This window comes from Furipterus horrens, unplaced genomic scaffold (genome assembly GCF_987537825.1).
Source record: "Furipterus horrens unplaced genomic scaffold, mFurHor1.1.pri manual_scaffold_1, whole genome shotgun sequence".
In the NCBI taxonomy this organism is placed as follows: Eukaryota; Metazoa; Chordata; class Mammalia; order Chiroptera; family Furipteridae; genus Furipterus; species Furipterus horrens.
In genome coordinates, this window is record NW_028327171.1 from 161,073,067 (window position 1) to 161,082,829 (window position 9,763).

The window sequence follows — 9,763 nt, forward strand, 5'->3', positions numbered from 1 at the left end:
CAGAAAAGAAAGGACTGGCAAGAAATATTCAAAGAAATGAAAAGCAAGGATCTACAATCAAGACTACCCTATCCAGCAAAGTAATTATTTAGAATGGAAGAACAGATAAAGTGCTTCCCAGACAGTTAAAAGAGTACGCCATCATCAAGCCATTATTAAATAAAATGTTAAGGGAACTTATTTAAGAAAAAAAGATCAAAACTATGAACATTAAAATAACAAAATTACAACTATCAACAAAAGAATCTAAAAAATAAAAACATAAATAAACTAAGCAGACAACCAGAGTGGGAATAGAATCACAGGTTTGAGAAGCATGTGGAGAGATGTCATCTGGGAGGGGGAACTGTGAAGGGATTAAGAAGCATAATAGAAGCCTTTAACCAAGCTCATCAAGAAAAAAAGAGACTTCCAGCCAAGAGGGAGGCCTAGATACACACTCTACATTTTCCTCCACAACTGAGAAGGAAGAAAACCATCTCAAAACTAGAGACAACCAGAAGTTTCAGAAAATCAAGCTGTATGGAAGTCCAACAAATGAAGACATAAATAAGAAATACTCATCCAGACAGGTAGGAGGGGCAGAGTCAGGGAGGAAAGAATGCAGTGTGGAGGCACAGCGGCAGTAGCAGCAGGCCAGTGGGAAGCACTATCAAACATTTAAAAATGTTGAGAGGGATACCTGGAGAATGCTCCCAGCACCAGACCAGACCACACAGCTCATGGTTCCAGTGCCAGGGAAAATAAAGTCTCGTTGCTTCTGACTGTGCAAACCAGTGGGGGGTGAGGCAGAGAAATAAACTGCAGGCCTCTGAATCAAATTGTTTAAAGGGCCCCCACAGTCCTAGAGTGCCCACAAACCCACCCACTCTTGGAAGACAGCCAGGACAACAGCTAAAGGGTTGCCAGTCCCATACAGAATTGGGAGAAGTGCTTGGAAAATGGGCGACTGATGAGCAAGCAACATGGTGCCCTCTCAGACCCCTCCCCAACACACTGTGCCACAGCATGCTGAAACAGGTCACCCTGTACTGATGAATATCTAAGACTCTGTCCTTTACAGGTGCTACAGCTCTACCCAAGACAGAGGCAAACAAGCACAAGATGAGGAGACAGAGAAGTATGGCCCAAAAGAGGGAACATATCAAGGTTCCAGTGGGAGAATGAAATGACAAGGAGATAGCAAACCTCCCTGACGAGGAGCTAGCCAACCTAACAGAGGCAGAGTTCAGAACACTGGCGATAAAGATGATTACAGGCTTGACAGATATGCTTAAACATGGCAAACTCATAAGGGAAGAAGTGAAGGCTATACTGAGTGAAACAGGAAAATCCACACAAAACCAATGGTGAAGGGAAGGACACCAGGATTCAAATCAATGCTTAGGAATATAAGGAGGAAAACAACAGTCTACTGGTACAGAATGAGGAAACAAGAGTTTTAAAAAATAATGAGAGGCTTAGGAACCTCTGGGACAGCTTTAAATGTGCCAAGATCCAAATCATAAGGATGTCAAAAGAAGAGAAGAGCAAGAAATCGAAAGCTGATGTGAAAAAATAATGAAGGAAAACTTCCCAAATTTGGTAAAGGAAATAGACATGCAAGTCCAGAGAGTCCCAAATAAGCTAGACACAAAAAGGACCACACCAAGACACATCATAATTAAAATGCCAAAGGTTAAAGATAAAGAGAGAATTATAAAAACAGCAAGAGAAAAGCAGAGAGTTACCTACAAAGAGTTGCCTATAAGACTATCAGCTGCTTTCTCAAAAGGAACTTTGTAGACAAGAAGGAGCTGCAAGAAGTATTCAAGGTGATGAAAAGCAAGGGTTTACAAACAAGATTACTCTGTCCAGCAAAGCTATCATTTAGAATGGAAGGGCAGATAAAGTGCTTCCCAGACAAGAAAAAGCTAATGGAGTTTGTCATCTCCAAGCCATTATTATATGAAACGTTAAAGGGAATTATTTAAGAAAAAGAAGATCAAGACTATGAACACTAAAATGACAACAAACTCACAACTATCAACAACTGACTCTAAAAAATAAAAACAAAAACAAACTAAGCAAACAACCAGAACAGACACAGAATCATAGGTATGGAGATCATTTGGAGGGTTATTAGCTGGGAAGGGGAAGCGGAAGAAATTGGGAAATAGTTCAGGGACTAAGAAGCATAATTGGTTGGTACAAAATATACAGGAGAAAGTTAAGAATAATATAGGAAAGGGTGAAGCCAAATAACTTATATACACAATCTATGGACATGAACTAAAGGGAGTGGGATTGCTGGAGCAATGGGGGTACTGAGGAGAGGGGATTAAAGGAAAAAAAATTGGGAAAACTGTAACAACATAATCAATAAAATATACTTAAAAAGAGGAAAGAAAAAAAGAGAGAGGACCCAAATAAACAAAATTAGAAATAAAAGAGGAGAAATCACAACTGATATGACAGAAATACAAAGTATTGTAAGAAATTACTATGAACAACTATATGACATAAGATTTGATAACCTACATGAAATGAAAAAATTTCTGGAAACATATAATCTTCCAAAACTGAATCAAGAAGAAGCAGAAAGCCTGAATAGATGGATAACAACTAGTGAAATTGAAGCATTAATAAAAAAAATCCCGACACACAAAAGCTCTGGAGTGGATAGCTTTACAAGAAAAATTTACAAAATATTTAGGGAAGAACTAACTCCTCTCCTTCTCAAACTATTCCAAAAATCCAAAAAGAGGGAATACTCCCAAACTCTTTCTTTGAGGCCACTATTACCCTAATTCCAAAACCAGGTCAAGACAAAACAAAGAAAGAAAGCTACAGGCCAGAATCGCTGATGCACATAGATGCTAAAATCCTCAACAAAATATTGCAAAACTGATCCAGCAACACATTAAAAAGATCATACACTACAATCAAGTGGGATTCATCCCAGAGATGCAAGGATAGTTTAATATTTGCAAATCAATAAACGTAATACACCACATAAATAAAATGAAAGACAAAACTCACATGATCATATCAATAGATGCTGAAAAAGCATTTGATAAAAATAAACATCCATTTATGTTGAAAACAGTCAGCAAAATGGCAGTAGAGGGAGCATACCACAACATAATAAAGGCCGTATATGAGAAACCTGAAGCCAACATCATACTCAATGGGAAAAACATGAAATCATTTCCCCTAAGATCAAGAACAAGACAAGGATGTCCTCTCTCTCGACCCCTATTCAACAAAATTTTGGAAGTTCTAGTCACAGCAATGAGACTAGGAAAGGAAATAAAAGGCATCCAAATTGGAAAAGAGGAAGTAAAACTATCATTATTTGCAGATGACACAATAGCATACATAGAAAACCCGATATACTCCACAAAAAACTACTCAACCTAATAAGTGAATTTGGCAAAATAGTAGGGTATAAAGTCAATATTCAGAAATCAAAGGCATTTGTGTACACCAACAATAAAATATCAGAGAAAAAATACTAGAAAAAAAGTCCCATTTACTATAGCAACAAGAAAAATAAAGTACTTAGGAATAAACTTAACCAAATAGGTAAAAGATCTATATTTGGAAAACTACATAACACTGAAGAAAGAAATTAATGAAGATGCAAATAAATGAAAGCAGATACCATATTCATGGATGGGAAGAATCAACATCATTAAAATGCCCATACTAACCAAAGCAATGTATAGATGCAATGCAATCCCTGTTAAAATACAATAGACATACTTCACATACCTAGGACAGATATTTCAAAAATTTAAATGGAACTAAAAAAGACCCCAAATAGCCACAGCAACATTGAGGAAAAAGAACACAGTAGGAGGAATCACAATACCAGACATCAAACTATACTACAAAGTCACTGTAAACAAAACAGTCTGGTACTGGCATAAGAACAGACATATAGATCAATGGAACAGGATAGAGAGCCCAGAAACAAACCCAGGTCTATATGACCAACTAATATTTGACAAAGGGGGAAGGAACATCAAATGGAATAAAAGGAGCCTCTTCAACAAATGGTGCTGGGAGAACTGGACAGGAACATGCAAAAAAATAAAACTAGACAACCAACTTACACCATACACCAGAATAAATTCAAGATGGATCAAAGACTTAAATGTAAGCTGTGACACCATATAAGTTCTAGAGGAAAACATAGGCAGGAAAATTTCAGATATCCCACGTAGCAATATTTTCACTGACATATCTCCTAAGGCAAGGGAAATAAAGGAAAGAATAAACCAATGGGACTACATCAAACTAAAGAGTTTCTGCTCAGCAAAAGAAAACATCAGCAAGGTGAAAAGGTAACCAATAGTATGAGAAAACATATTTGCTGATGATACTTCAGACAAGAGTTTGATCTTCAAAATATATAAAAAGCTTATGCCTCAACATCAAGAAGACAGACAATCCAATTAAAAAATAGGCAAAGGACATGAACAAACACTTCTCCAAAGAGGATATACAGACGGTCCAAAGGCATATGATAGAATGCTCAACATAACTAGCCATCAGAGAGATGCAAATAAAAACCACAATGAGATATCGCCTCACACTGGTCAGAATAGCCATCATCAACAAATAAGTGCTGGGGAGGATGCGGAGGAAAGGAAACCCTAGTGCACTGCTGGTGGTAATGCAGACTGGTGTAGCCACTATGAAAAACAGTATGGAATTTCCTCAAAAACTAGAAGTGGATCTGCCTTTTGATCCAGCAATTCCATTGCTAGGATTATATTCAAAGAATCCTGAAACACCAATTCAAAAGAACCTATGCACCCCTATGTTCATAGCAGCACTATTCACAATAGCCAAGTGCTGGAAACAGCCCAATTGCCCATCTGTAGATGAGTTTATTAAAAAACTGTGGTACACTTTTTTTTTTTTTCACAACAGGTTTGCTGCCAGAACACAGATGTCGTGAAAACCACCACTAATAAATCAAAGCCAAAATGGGAAAGAAAAAGATTCACATCAACACTGTGGTCATTGGACACATAGATTCTGGCAATTCTACCACTACTGGCCATCTGATCTACAAATGTGGTGGGATTGACAAAAGAACTATTGAAAAATTTGAGAAGGAGGCTGCTGAGATAGGCAAGGGCTCCTTCAGGTATGCCTGGGTCTTGGATAAACTTAAAGCTGAACATGAGCATGGTATCACCATTGATATCTCCCTGTGGAAATTTGAGACCAGCAAGTATTATGTGACCATCATCAATGCCCCAGGACACAGAGACTTTATCAAAAACATGATTACAGACACATCTCAAGCAGACTGTGCTGTCTTGATTGTTGATGCTGGTGTTGGTGAATTTGAAGCAGGTATCTCCAAGAATGGGAAGACCCATGAGCATGTCCTTCTGGCTTACACACTGGATGTGAAACAACTAATTGTTGGTGTTAACAAGATGGATTCCACTGAGCCACCCTACAGCCAGAAGAGATATGAGGAAATTGTTAAAGAAGCCAGCACCTATACTAAGAAAATTGGCTACAACCCTGACACAGTAGCATTCATGCCAATTTCTGGTTGAAATGGTGACAACATGCTGGAGCCAAGTACTACATGTCTTGGTTCAAGAGATGGGAAGCCACCCATAAAGATGGCAATGCCAGTGAAACCACACTGCTTGAAGCTCTGGATTGCATCCTGCCACCAACTCATTCAACTGACAAGCCTCTGCATCTGCCCTCCAGGATATCTATAAAATTGGTGGTATTGGCATGGTGGTCATGTTTGCTGTATTGACTCCGTCTTTCCCTTGGATCCTTCAGCTGCGAAGAGAGGGGGGGTCTGCTGCATGGGCAACAGCAGACCCTCCATATCACCCTGCCCAGGCTCTGTAGCTTCAGCTCCACTGGAGAGGACACTCCAGCGTCATCGCAAGATGTCGATTCAACACGGGAGGAGACAGATACCGTGTCACTCCCGAGTCGGACTGCACAGCCATTCTCGGCGGTGCAGATAGACTCTTAAGAAGCTACACCATCGTCTCTCGAGACGGACGGCTGCCGACGACGACGGTACTGTCCCTGTGGGTTGAGTGGAGATTGGTGTTCTCAAACTCGGCATGGTGGTCATGTTTGCTCCAGTCAACTTTACAACTGAAGTAAAGTCTGTTGAAATGCACCATGAAGCTTTGAGTGAAGCTCTTCCAGGGGAAAATGTGGGCTTCAATGTCAAGAACATGTCGGTCAAAAATGTTTGTCGTGAGACTTCCAGCCAAGATGGAGGCATAGACAGACACACTGCATCTCCCTCTACAACTAAGAAGCAATACAACTACCTCAAAACTAGAAACAACCAGAAGTTCCAAATATCAAATTGCAAGGAAGTTGAGCAAACAAACATATAAAGAAGAAATACTCATCCACACAGGTAGGAGGGATGGAGAGGATGCGGTGTAGTGGTGGCAACAGCAGCGGCAGTGGCAGGCCAGTGGAAAACGCAGTCACGCATTTTAAGTCATCCGGAGGGACCCCTGGGGAGCTTTCCTGGCTCCTCGCGGGATCTTGCGGCTTGTGGTCCCAGCACTGGAGAAGATTAAGCTTCGTTGCTCCTGACTGTGCAGACCAGTGGAGGTTGGGGTTGGGGCAGAGACTGCCAGTCTCTCAGCAGAGTCCAGTTGTTTAAAGGACCCGCATGGTCCTGGAATGTCCGCAGACCCACCCACTTTGGGAACAATGGCCAGAGCAGCCACTGGAGGGGCACCGGTCCAACACAGAGGTGGGAGAGGTGCCTGGAATGGGGACAAGTGCTGGGCGGGTGGCATTGTACCCTCTCAGACCCCTCCCCCACATGCAGCACTACAACGTGATGAAACAGGTCACCCTGTACTGATGAATCCCTAAGGCTCCACCATTTACAACAGCTCTAGCCAGGATGCAGAGGCAAACAAACACAGGAGCCTGTCAGAATGAGGAGACAGAGAAGCATGGCCCAAAAGGGGAAATGGATCAAGGTTCCAGTGGGAGAACTAAGGGACAAGGAGATAGCCAACCTAACAAATGAGAAGATAGCCAACCTAACAGATGCAGAATTCAATACACTTGTGATGAAGGTGCTCACAGGCTTCACAGATATGCTTGAGTATGGTAAACACATAAGGGAAGAAGTGAAGGCTATGCTAAGTGAAATGAAGGAAAATCCACACACAACCAATGGTGAAGGGAAGGAAACTGGGGTTCAAATCAATGATTTGGAATATAAGGAAAAAAAAAACAGTCAACCAGTGAAGAATGAGGAAGCAAGAGTTGAAAATAATGAGGAAAACTTCCTAAATTTAGTGAAGGAGATGGACATACAGGTCCAGGAAGCACAGAGGGTCCCAGGCGAGCTGGACCCAGAGGGGACCACACCAGGACACATCATGAATAAGAATGCCAAAGGTGAAAGATAAAGAGAGAGTCCTGGGGGCAGTAAGAGAAAGGCAGAGAGTTGCCTACATGGGGGTGCCTACAGGATTATGAGCTGATTTCTCAGAGGACACTTTGCAGGCAGGAAGGGACTGGCAAGCAGTATTCAATGTGATGAAAGGCAACCTGCAACCAGGATGACTCTATCCAGCAAAGCTATCATTTGGAATGGAAGGGCAGATGAAGTGCTTCCCAGACAAAGTAAAGCTAAAGGAGTTCACCATCACCAAGCTATTGTTATATGAAATGTCAAAGGGACTTACTTAAGAAAAAGAAGATCAAAACTATGAACATTAAAATGACAATAGACAGCCATCTCGCCGTGAGACAGCAGGAGTGGTGCCAAGGATGTCGTCCTGCGCAGCCTTGGCCTGGGGCCCCGGCGGAGACCCGGTGATGGAGCCTCGCAGCGCTGGCCCCGTGCAGCTGCGCTTCTCTCCCTACGCTTTCAACGGAGGGACGATATTGGCAATTGCTGGAGAAGATTTTTCAATTGTTGCTTCTGATACTCGATTGAGTGAAGGATTTTCAATCCACACCCGGGACAGCCCCAAATGTTACAAATTGACAGATAAAACAGTCATTGGATGCAGCGGTTTCCATGGAGACTGTCTTACCCTGACGAAGATTATTGAAGCGAGACTGAAGATGTACAAGCACTCCAACAACAAGGCCATGACCACGGGGGCGATAGCCGCACTGCTGTCCACCATCCTCTACTCCAGGCGCTTCTTCTCGTACTACGTCTACAACATCATCGGGGGGCTCGACGAGGAAGGGAAGGGGGCCGTGTACAGCTTCAACCTGGTGGGGTCCTACCAGAGAGACTCCTTCAAGGCCGGAGGGTCCGCGAGCGCCATGCTGCAGCCCCTGCTTGACAACCAGGTTGGCTTCGAGAACATGCAGAATGTGGAGCACGTCCCACTGTCTTTGGACAGAGCCATGCGGCTGGTGAAGGATGTCTTCATTTCTGCCGCCGAGAGGGACATGTACACGGGGGACATGCTCAAAATCTGCATTGTGACCAAGGACGGCATCCAGGAGGAGACCGTCCCCCTGAGGAAGGACTGAGGTCCGGGCCGTCGCGCTGCTGTGTTTCGTGTTTAATTAAAAAAGAAGCCCCACCGTAAAAAAAAAAAAAAAAAAAAAAAAAATGACAATAAACTCACAACTATCAACAACTGAATCTAAAAAATAAAACCAAAAACAAACTAAGCAAACCAGAATAGGAACAGAATCATAGGTATGGGGATCACTTGCAGGGTTATCAGCTAGGAGGGTGGAGGGGGAGAAATGAGGATATAGTGCAGGGATTAAGAAGCATAATTGGTTGGTACAAAATAGAGAAGGGGAAGTTAAGAATAATATAGGAAAGGGCGACGCCAAAGAACTTACACGCATGACCCATGGACATGAACTAAGGGGGGTGGGATTGCTGTAGGGAAGGGGATACTGGGCAGAGGGGAGCAAAGGGGAAAAAAATGAAAGTACTGTAACAACATAATCAATAAAATATACTTTAAAAAAAAAGATGTTTGTTGTGGCAATGTAACTAGTGACAGCAAAAATGACCCACCAATGGAAGCAGCTGGCTTCACAGCTCAGGTGATTATCCTTAACCATCCAGGCCAAATCAGTGCTGGATATGCTCCTGTTTTGGGTTGTCAAACAGCCCATATTGCTTGCAAATTTGCTGAGCTGAAGGAGAAGATCGATCATTGTTCTGGGGAAAAGCTGGAAGATGGCCCAAAGTTTTTGAAATCTGGTGATGCTGCCATCATTAATATGGTTCCTGGCAAGCCCATGTGTGTTGAGAGCTCCTCTGACCATCCTCCTCTGGGCCATCTTGCTGTTCGTGACATGAGACAGACAGTTGTCGTGGGTGTAATCAAAGCAGTGGACAAGAAGGCAGTTGGAGTTGGCAAAGCCACTAAATCTTCCCAGAAAGCTCAGAAGAATAAATGAATATTATCCCCAACACCTGCCACCCCAATCTTAGTCAGTGGTGGAAGAACGGTCTCAGACCTATTTGTCTCAACTGGCCATTTAAGTTTAATAGTAAAGGACTGGTTAATGACTACAATGCATTGTAAAATCTTCAGAAAGAAAGGAGAATTTTGTGAACCATTTGGTTTTTGTGTGTGTGTGTGTGTGTGTGTGTGTGTGTGTGTGTGTGGCAGTTAAGTTATTAATTTTTAAAGTCAGTACTTTTTAATGGAAACAACTTGACCAAAATCTATCAGAGAATTTTTGAGACCCATTCAAACAAAGTTTAATGAGGAAAAAAAACAAAAACAAAAAACCCTGGTACATT

General features: G+C 42.1%; 2 pseudogenes; both read left to right on the forward strand.

Moving 5' to 3' along the window:
- Positions 1-4,979: 4,979 nt before the first annotated feature.
- On the forward strand, positions 4,980-9,414 carry LOC150022146 (elongation factor 1-alpha 1-like; annotated as a pseudogene).
- LOC150022147 (proteasome subunit beta type-1 pseudogene) lies at positions 7,763-8,557 on the forward strand (annotated as a pseudogene).
- Positions 9,415-9,763: the final 349 nt, after the last annotated feature.